Source organism: Lolium rigidum, chromosome 4, assembly GCF_022539505.1.
Source record: "Lolium rigidum isolate FL_2022 chromosome 4, APGP_CSIRO_Lrig_0.1, whole genome shotgun sequence".
NCBI classification, from domain to species: domain Eukaryota; kingdom Viridiplantae; phylum Streptophyta; class Magnoliopsida; order Poales; family Poaceae; genus Lolium; species Lolium rigidum.
In genome coordinates this window covers 120022626-120033390 of record NC_061511.1, presented here as the reverse complement: position 1 = coordinate 120033390, position 10765 = coordinate 120022626, and the positions used below count along the sequence as shown (strand labels likewise).

Genomic DNA, 10765 nt, shown 5'->3' with positions numbered 1-10765 from the left:
AGCAAACTCTTCCTGCACATCACGGATGAGGTCGTTTAGTGTTCTAGGGCTTCTGCGGTCTGTTAGAGATTCTATGGAGTTGAAGAACCCTAGATCATTAACATTCAAATCTGGGCTATTCGCTGGCTGCTGCACCAGCTGGATGTCCATTCCAATTTTAGCTACAACATCTTTGAATTCTTTATCGTTAGGCAGTATGTGCGGCTTGGCGTTATCTTGCTGTACAAAGATAGTCTGTCCAGCATCTTCTGCGGGCCAAGCATCTCGAATGGCTGGCAACACCTTATCTATTAGGAACTCTCTCATAACATCCCTAGTGACCTTGATTGACTTTGTTTCTAGGGTCCCTTTAGGCCGATTATCGCTTTTCCTTTGCGCTGGCAATTGCTTAACAAATGGCCACACACCAATCTTACCAGAAAAGGTCACATTTTTTGCACTGTCGAATCTTGGTCTTGCAACTGCTGTAAGAAACATGACCTTACCAATGCACTGTTTGTTTGTGACTGCTCTCATTGGTTCCTCCTCTTCTGGTAGCAAGTAATACTTTCTGTTTTTCTTGGTGAGATTAAACCACTTTTCATCTATATGTACATAATTGTGCATACTTTTGAAAATTGGGTTTCCCTTTTTTGTCTTAGTCTCACCAATCATTGAGAGGCAAAATTGGAGTCTCGCCAACATATTAGCTTCTGTTAGTAGTGGCTTCAGAGAGTTTGAGATCCTCTTGATATGCTTTGCTTTAAATCTTGTGAATAATGTACTGGGGCTGACTCCCAACTGCCAAGCTAATGATCTGATAGTTGACCTTTGATTTAGAGGTATACTAGGAACAATGGACAAATCAATATTTTTCGGTTTCCTTCCACACCTTCCTTTCCTTTTGCTAGAAACATCTACTTCCAGACCATCAGCTATTTGCTTCATAGCCAGCCTCCAGATTCTTTGCATTACTTGGATATCCGATTGAAAAATGCAGCAATATCTTTCTTGTCATTCTTGTCAAACTTTCCACCGTTTTTCATGCAAAGTGAATGCATAGCTACATAAGCAGCATATTTTTGATGGTCAGGGAGGACTTTTCGACGTCGTAGTGCTTGATGACCACCTGGTTCTTCCCCATCCATTTCTACTGCATCTTGCTCTTCATCTAGTGCATCTTCCACTTCATCTAATGCAGCTTCATAGAGATTTTGTTCGTACATTTCTTCATCTGCGTATTAATAACAATAAAAGTAAATTAGTAGGTGCATCATATGCAACAACAAATTCCAGTAGCTTGGTTCCACTGCTTGCTTGCAACAAATTCAGTTAACAAATTCCTGTAGGTGCATCATATGCAGCAAACTCTTCCTGCACATCACGGATGAGGTCGTTTAGTGTTCTAGGGCTTCTGCGGTCTGTACAGTTGCACAGATTGCTACTCAAGTTTTTTTTGCAAGGAGTGTGCCTATTCTTGCCTCTTTGCTCACAAGCTCGTGAATATCTACAATTCGATTACTCCTAATTTGATCAATATCTTTTCGCGAGCGGTGAAACAAGCAGCGATGTTGGACTCGGTTCGGTTCGGAAAGAAGTTGTTTGTGTAGAAGAGGATGATAATGTGCACCGGAGTACCAATTCAGCCATGAGATGCATGGTAATCTGCACTACTCTAAGTTTCTTTACCGGTGATGTCTCATGCAGTCTGTCAGGTACAATATTTTATTTGTTATGAACGTGTCACTCTACGGTAGATAAAATGCGGTGTTGTTCCATATTAAGTTAAAGATGCCGGTGAATTGCTAATGTTGTCAGAACATGCACTTCTTGTTTATTTTTCAAGTTGCATCCTCACGCACGGCACTGAAAGAAACAAACAATTCCAGGTTACTTATGCATGTAACTGTTTACTTATGCATGTTTCTGAACAAAAGTGCTTTTATAGAATTGTAGGCATGAATTACACATTGTTTTGCTGTTCTGGGAATCTTTTAAAGTGCTTGTGTGATGCATGATCTAAAGTACAGTAATAAGAAAAGAAAACCAGCTGAGAGAATATGGAAGTGACCATAGATTCCACTTTGTTACTACTCCAGTAATAAGAAAAGAAAACCCGCAGATAGCAGATAGCACTTATTTGTGTTGCCTTGAACAGGAAATGCTTTACAGACATGTAGGAGTTCTGGAACTGGTTTGATGATAGGACATGGTAAGAGCCTCATACACAGTTAAATCATTTAGTACTGTACTGTGCAAGTTATTTGTGAAGTGGAGCATGCACTAAGCTAGGTGCTAATTCACCTACCATTGCAACACATACCACTTCATCACGACAAGACAAGCAAATAATCTAACAAATAACCATTGTACAGAATTTCAGAATTGACAGTTTGACACAAACTTCTATATTTATCTCTTCATTTGACACGAGTTATTTATTTATTTAGTTATAATTCTTGAACATGTACATCTATGTATCACAGGGATGTCTTTCACAACATAGCAGTTCAGCTATAGGCATAACAGAGCATTCACAATCACAGGTGATACATCAAGAGCAAGCAGTTATTTATCGCAGAATACACCAAACATTAGTTCCACTGAAGAAGCAGGTGCAAACTTATCTATATTAGTGTTTCTTACTGCCAGACTTTGCCGGTTAGTACTCGAATTTTAATTGTTGATGACAGACTACCAATGCCTGCTTGTATGACTTGAGTTATGCCTTGAATTTCTATGCTAGACTATGGATGGAGCTATGACTGTAGCATAATGGTTCAGATTTAGAATGTGGAAGTCTGCATAATTCTATTATTTGTCTATTTTTATAGAATTGTAGGCATGAGTTACACATGGTTTTGCTGTTCCGGGAATCTTTTAAAGTGCTTGTGTATGATGCATGCTCTAAAGTACAGTAATAAGAAAAGAAAACCAGCTGAGAGCAGATAGCATTGACCATAGATTTCTATGACTTTGTTACTACTCCACTAATAAGAAAAGAAAACCAGCAGATAAGATATCACTTATTTGTGTTGCTTTGAACAGGAAATGCTTTACAAAAAATGCAAATGCAAGTTCATGATTTAAACAACTGCTAGCCTCATAATAAAAGCTTTTGTACGAAGGCAAACAAGCTGTAACAGATGATTTTGCTTAAACTTTTTTGCTGCTTTGGACAGAAATTGAAGAACAAAGGTAGCGATAACCAATGGGTTCTACCTGCATCCCGGTCCGGAGCATAACCTCCTGTAGGTGGAGTGCAGCTGACTGCTGGAGTACAATTGAGATCCAACAAAGGTGGAGTGCAATTGAGGTCGAACATAATTGCTGCCATGGTGTACTCCATTGATGGCATGCCACTTATCTTGTTTTTTCAGTGATGTTGCAAGGTTGTCTGGCCGGAGCCAGAGACGAACATGGCGGAGGCGAGCAACAACAATTTGTTAGCGGCAGGAGCCTGGAGCAACTGGAGCGGAGCTGTGCGTGCTGGAGATCGAGGCGATCCTGGTGTCCTGGGCAGCGAGGAAGAGGATCGAGAAGCAGCTCCCAGGTGCTCCTGGGCAGCGAGGAAGAAGATCAAGCGGAGCTGCGCGTTACGGGGATCCTGGCGACACTGGGTATCGAGGGGACCAAGGGATTGAGGGGGCCAAGGGACCAAGGGACCATACGAGAAGCGGCGCCCAGTGTCCGGAGGCCAGGAGGAGCGACCTGGGGAGGGGGAGAAGCAGCGACCTGGGGAGGGGGATCCCTTCTCAGCGAGGGATCGTGGAGGCCTGGGCGCGAGGGCGAAGGGCGATCGACCAAGCGCAAAGGCGGAGGCGGAGGGCGATCGACGAAGGGCGAAGGCGGAGGCGGAGGGCGATCGACGGAGGGCGGTCGAGGAAGAGCGACGGCGGAGGCGGAGGGCGGTCGAGGAAGAGCGACGGCGGAGGCGGAGGGCGATCGACGGAGGGCGATCTGGGAAGATACCGATTCAAAATCTGGCAAGGGCAATATTGTCTTTTTACCTGTTTTCACCTGGTCGGAAATATGGTCCCAACGTCTTACATTTCCGCACGGAGGGAGTAGAATTTTTGAGAAAAAAAAGGCCCCGTTCGTATGCATCTCATCCGACGAAAAACTGCTCGACTTTCACGGCAGCGAGCTCCACGACACGACCTTCGAGGACCATGGTTCCATGGCGTTGTCCCAAAACACTGCGCCGGCCAGTCGGTCACTTCAGACGCCCTCATGGAAGACGGGAAAGTGTCAGCGGTCGATGGCCAGGGTGTGGAGAACGACAAGATTCGTCGTTTCCTACGCGTTGAAGGTGCTTGCGGTTCATGAGATTTGACAGCAACCCAATCGCCCAATCTGAACGGCAGAAATCGCCAAGGCTAGTATACGTAGCAAGTCCTGACTCCAGCTAGGCTCGTCGAGGCTACACCTGCCGGGCGGTCTTGAGTCCGTAGCGGAGTCCAGCTGCCAGCGAGACAAACTTAACGAAAACTGCATCGATCACGAATAAGAGATATCATAACTCGTATGATAGCAGGACTCTAGGGCGATGGACGGACGAACCAACAAACAAGACGGACCAAACCAAGGAAACACTACTTTCTTTATTATTACTAGGACAATACCCGTGCGTTGCTACGGTACGGTTGACTATGAGTCCAACACATGTATTTAGATAAATAATTGGTATTTTGTATTATGGAATTCAAATGATGGCGGAAACTCATATACATATCCATGCATGCCAAGATATTTCATCTGAATTTAATCACGCTCACGCTTGATATCATTGTTCAAAATATCTGCAACTAATTGTCTTTGCTCTTGGTATTGGAACTACATGGACGTCACCGATTTGGACAATAGGCCCCATCTAAAAAATTCTGATTAGGAGGGGCCGCTGTGTCGGTCTATCGTTTTTTCATAATCAGTATCTTTTGATTAACGTCTTCATTTTTCTATCTTAAATTGGGTTAAAAAATTATAAATCATCCTTTTGGTCTGGCTCGGGGCCCTTGAGAGCCCAATAGTGCATTGGCGCCAGAAGCAGACCGAAGGATGGATGATTTCCTAAAACGTAAAATCAAAATCATCTATTTTGATCATCAACAAATTTAACTTGAACAAATGAAAATAGTCAAGTGAAGTTTTAAAATTCATCCATTTTGATTATCAACAAAACACTGATACATATACTGAAGCTGAGCAATTGCTGACATTTGTTGATTGGCTAGATCAGTATACTGACTAAATTAACAATAATATTTGGTACCACCATGAGACATTACTGACCAAGTCAACGTGTTGTAAAATGCAGTCTGATGAGACAGGCAACTACCAAACAATTATTACTACTCCATGTCCACAAGGGCAAAGAACTGAAAGAAGGGCTTGTTTCAGAGGATTTCAGAGAGGCGACACGTTAACAGTAACAATCTTGTTGTCTGTCAGTTTCTCTAACCATATCTCACCAAAGCAGCAGTCAACGATTTCGGCAGACCGCACATCCGCAGTATGAAATAGCAGCAACGCAGCTGCAGCCCAAAATTCAGAGCGAAAAGTTATCTGTCTTTCCCATCAAGATGCTCCATAGCCTTCTCCATGGAAGAACCAAATGACCTGCACGCCCGTCCCACCGTGATGCGTCCCACAGTGATGCGGCCAGCTTGGAGCTCCGCTTCTACTGGTCCTTCCTCTCTCCTCGTCGGCCTCCTCCCATCCCTCTCCTCTCGCCCCAGCGTCTCTCTTCCAAAGCAGCAGCATCAAGGCCGTGCTCGCCAGCTACCGCACCCACGCTCTCCCTGGCAACCAACCTCCTCCTCTCCTCGGCGGACATCCCATCTGCATCCCCCTCTCCCTCCATTCAACTCCTCCACCGGGTGCAGCGCGGGGAGCAGATGCAAGATGGGAATCGGGAGCACCTCCACAGGCGGTAGATGAAGGCGACACTGTGAGGTCCTGCGAGGGCCGGCGAGAGGCCGACCAGTAGGTGCGGCGGCGCAGGGGATTTTGATGGAGGAGGCGATTGGAGATGGAGACCGACGGGAGAGACTCTGTTTTCTTTTTTCTCACGGGTTAACCGGTACGTGGCCTGTGGCATTTGCTGTATTATGCGATTTGGTGGGAGGGCAAAACGGTCCAAAAAAAAGCGTTGACGAAACTTTTTAGCAGAAACCTTAGCTCCTTTATTATTAGGTATAGACTAGCACAATGCCCGTGCTTTGCTGCTAAAGAGCAAAAATTGTTAGCTTCAAATACAAAAACAGCAAACTGGTAGATTTAAAAATAGAAAACAGCGCATCGGCAAAGGCATGGTTACAATAGCATGTTTTTACTTATTATGTTGTTGAAAACATCGCGTCGGCAAAGGCATGGTTACCAGACCTAGTATTTTTTGCTTATTGTCATGTGTATTTAATGTGTATACACTTGATAGAATAGGTCATTATTTTGAATTCTTAGTGCTGGCTTGTGCTAATGTAGTACTGTAAGAAAATTCTAACTGCGTCCAAGAGATGCACGGTACACGCTATGTACTGTCGCTTGACTCGTACAACACACTGTAATTATTCAGATCAGTTCAAACCATCAGGCCATCTCCAACAGGCGATCCATCCCGCGTCCGCGCGTTCGGGTGGATTAAACTGGAAGAAAAACGTAGCCCAGCGCGCGAACGCATCCAAAAAACGATGACGCGCCGTTCGGGATGACCCAAAGCCGGTCCAAATCTGGGCCTCGTTTGCATGGCCGCGGATACCGTGGGTTGGCCTCTCACGTTCTCCTTTGTCCTCCCCTGGCCCGCATGTCTGCCTCCCAAAACACAGCCTCCTCGCACACATCTCCCCCTGCTCCGCCGCCACCCGACGACCGGCGATTTGCGACCGCTGTCCACGCCAGCCACCGACGTCGAGATGCCGACAAGCGGTGCGACAGCGTAGAATGCTACCCGACGCTTTCGCCTGTGCTTTCGTGGCCTCGGTGCAGCGTCGAAGGACGCTTCCGCCGACGTTGTGGTCCTCTCGCCGTCGCTAGTCGTCCCGCCGTCATCAGCTTCGCCATTGCCGACAGAGGTGAGCTCTCGTGCATCGTGCTTCCAGGCCGTAGGTCCCTACGTAGGCATTGGATTGCTCCCACCCGCGAGGTGTTCGATGAAATGGTCAATTCATTTGTCTCATTTCATCTGTAGATCTAGATCATGATGGACAGCGACGACGGGTTCTTCTGCAAGAACTTCATCGACCAACGAGTCCAAGGACGACTTTCTCACCGAGGCTGCGTTGCTCATCCACGAGCTTATATTGAATTTAAAGGCCATATGCCAAAATCTATGATCGCGGCCCATATTTGGCTGCGTTGGATGCAATCGGATGTGCGGGCATGCACCGTTTGCATCCGGGCCGTTGGAGAGACGAGTGGAGAGAGCATCTCCACTCGTCTCCCCGAGAAGCCCCCCACGAGCCGTTTTTTACATCCGGACGGCGAAAAACGGCCCAGTCGTGCCCCCAGGTTCTCGTTTTCATCCGGATTTGGGCCTAAATTCATCCGGCGATCCCACGCCATCCCCGACCCCCCGGGAAGCGCTCGGGGACTCCGGATGGAGCAAAACGAATCGCCCACGCCCACATGTCTCTTCTTTCATCCGGACTCCGGGGCCATCCTCTTTTTCCCCGAGAAACGCCGCTTGGGGAGCACACGACTGGAAATATACTGCCCCAGGCCAAATTTTCGTCCAATCCGGATGAAAATTTCGCCGGATTTGGGCATGGGGAGCGTCAACGAGTGGGGATGATCTTAGACACAGCGCCCATTTCACTACAGTGCAGCGGCAGCCTGTCTGGTGCACATACTTACTAATAAGATTTTTAGATAATTTTTCTATCTTCCCTCTCTCTTCTCCCCAATTCTCTCTTTCTCTTTCTGCCTTATCCTTCTCCGTCTGTGCTCCTTCCCGTGGTAGTTCCCCTAACACACTATCCTCTGGCCGCCGATTGCATCCGCTCTCCTTTGGCCCCTCCGATTCCTCTCTATCTCTCTTACCTATATCCCCTTCTATCCCCGCTTCAGACCCAGGCACAGCACAGGCGCAGCAGCAGCTTGGCCATCGCCAGGCGCAAGGTCGTAAATGTCCTGGAGCTCGCGTGCCCCAGCGGACCGAAGCTCCCTGCGCTTCTGACCACCGGCTGTACTTCCCCTCAGCGCCGCGCCCATCAGCGGGAGGTCCCCGGCTGCAGCGCGTATTGGAGCAGGTGGCGGCGGCCAAATTCGGAAGAAGCGGGGACGGGGGAGGAGAGGTCGAGCACGGGGCTGAGGTAGGTATACATCGCAGGGATTGGAGACTTGGAGTTGGAGCACGGTGCGGTGCGGCGAGGGGCGCAGCCCACCAATATTTTGCAAGGCCCGCTTCAGGCAGACGAGAAGGCCTGTTTCGGAAAATTAGCGACGCTCAGGACGGAAGACGTACACGTACGAACGACGGATCCGAATTTAATAGTAAAGAAGACTAGCACAATACCCGTGCGTTGCTACGGGTAGACAAGTGTTCAACACACATAATTTTAACAGAATAAATTAATTTTATTAGTATTGATAATAAATGATGATTGAAAACATCCTTTTATAACATTTCTACGGTAGATCAAATTTTGCATTTAGGCATGTAGATTATAATTTTATCTCTTAAAGCTGCGCAAACAAATTAAGAAATGCGCCGTCAATGGAGTCACTCTGAAGTTCAAAACTCGGTCAAGGGAGAATCTAATTGAAAGTTTATACACCAAATGTAAGGAGCTTTTAGCTTCTAGAAGCGTATAATAAGGTTTAAAGAGCGAGGCATTTTCAATAACCTACATGCTAGTACCACATGAGGAAGGTAAATCGATACAAGTAAAGGTTGAAGTCATAAGATTTAGTATGTGTATTCATGAAAATAAAGAACTGATAATAATACGATGCCACAACAAATGTTCTCTCGAATCTTAAGTGTGTGTAAATAAGTGTCATATCCATATCAGGCTGAATGAGTTATGTGTAATTTTCTTGGAGGCGGGATACGTGCCAGATCGAACGTCACCAGATCGATCTGCCAAAGTTCAGTGCTTGGGAACGTCTCTCAAAATGTTTGCATGCTAAGTCATTGCTAGGAATCAGATGCCTGTTGTATAGTATATGTACTTATTTGGTCAGCCCGTCCGGATCAAACTGATCTTAATGCTCATCAAATCAATTCTGTCACAGATGTGGAGAAACAAGATCAGAGAATCGCTGTACTCCTCTTCTGACCCATGTAAATGCTACATGTGAAACTGAAAGAACATAGTACGTAGCACGCTTGGTTTTCCTTTCTAGAGAAATCATCAAACAGATGTTCTGCTCTCAAAGAAAAAAAGATAACGTTGTATCTACAGAGAAAACAAACTCCTCATCTGCGGGTTGGAAAACCTGGTGGAGCGCCGCTCCAAGTGGCCGTCGGTAGAATGCAGCGCTGGACTCCGTAACAAATTTGCCCGTAAGCCCAGCATTATCGCTGGAGGCTGTCCGCTCATTTGGCGGCGATCCACTCACCACGATTACGTCGCGATCTAGTGCAGGAATCGTGGGTGTTGAGGAGGTCCGTGCATGCCGTAGGAACTACCCGCCTCGTCGATTGGCTCGCCAGCATGGCCGTGCACGCATGCAGGAGTGACCTCGGCGGCTCGGCCCCTTCCATCTCTTCTTCCTTGGTGATTGTACGCAGATAGGCACCGAAGGACATCGTGCCTAGTGAAGGTGCAGTTCATGAGCATCGTGCTCGGCGGCGATCTAGCTAGCGACCGCGGGGTGCAGTTGGTCGAGTCGCCGACAGAACGCAGTGGTGCAGCGAAACCCTAGCCGCTCGCCTTCGAGGAAATCGGATCAGGTGGGGTCTGTGCCGAAAATTTTCCTGCCATGATTGGGAAGGCACGGAGATGTAAAACGGCCGTGTGATGATATGGGCTAGTCGTGCACTGGAACTTGTTGTCCATGGAGAACGTCCTCCCTGGCTTCCTTTTGCCGGCGCAGTAAGATGCACGCGTGGCAATTGGGGCCGGCGGCGATGCACGCGGCACGACCGGAGAAAGCAGCTCGACGGTCTCGCGGCTATGATGTTCCTCGTTAGACCTTCCCAATCCTGGCAGTAAAATCGGCGCAGCAGGAGGTGGAGGGGATCCGTCTGCTCAATCTCATGTGTATACGTAGGAAATCAAGTGGTAAACGATAGGGAACGTGCACGGCGTGGAATCCTTTTCTCGATGACTCAATGTACTCCATGATTTGCAAGTGACCACCGATTTAGCAGTAGTACAGAGATCGTTCGTGATATGCCATACGTGAGGCAGTTCCGGTTGGACACTCTAACCTGGTTGAGTTGTACTCGGTTATAGTCCACATCAATTGTGTCACGGTGGCACAAGTCGGAACCGGTTTTTATCAGCGGTTATACATGGGGCTCTCGGTGCGAGATCGTGGCGTGGGTTAGTTTGTGCCTGTTTTATTTGCTTGCGTGCGGTTTTTTTGACGGACGAAAATTTAGTGTCACGGTGGCACAAGTCGGAACCGGTTTTTATCAGCGGTTATACATGGGGCTCTCGGTGCGAGATCGTGGCGTGGGTTAGTTTGTGCCTGTTTTATTTGCTTGCGTGCGGTTTTTTTGACGGACGAAAATTTAGTCCGGTTTTTTTTGACCTACCAACACCACCTATCCGTAACTTATTAGTAGAGATTAGGTATATAGATTTACACAGGACTAGCTAGAAGCGATGGATAGTCA

General features: G+C 47.2%; 1 long non-coding RNA gene across 1 annotated transcript; it reads left to right on the top strand.

Moving 5' to 3' along the window:
* The first annotated feature begins 1533 nt into the window (after nt 1-1533).
* LOC124708256 lies at nt 1534-3219 on the top strand. The gene is made up of 4 exons (XR_007005073.1): nt 1534-1639; nt 2138-2191; nt 2466-2594; nt 3162-3219. It is a non-coding gene; the product is annotated as an uncharacterized LOC124708256 (long non-coding RNA).
* Nucleotides 3220-10765: the final 7546 nt, after the last annotated feature.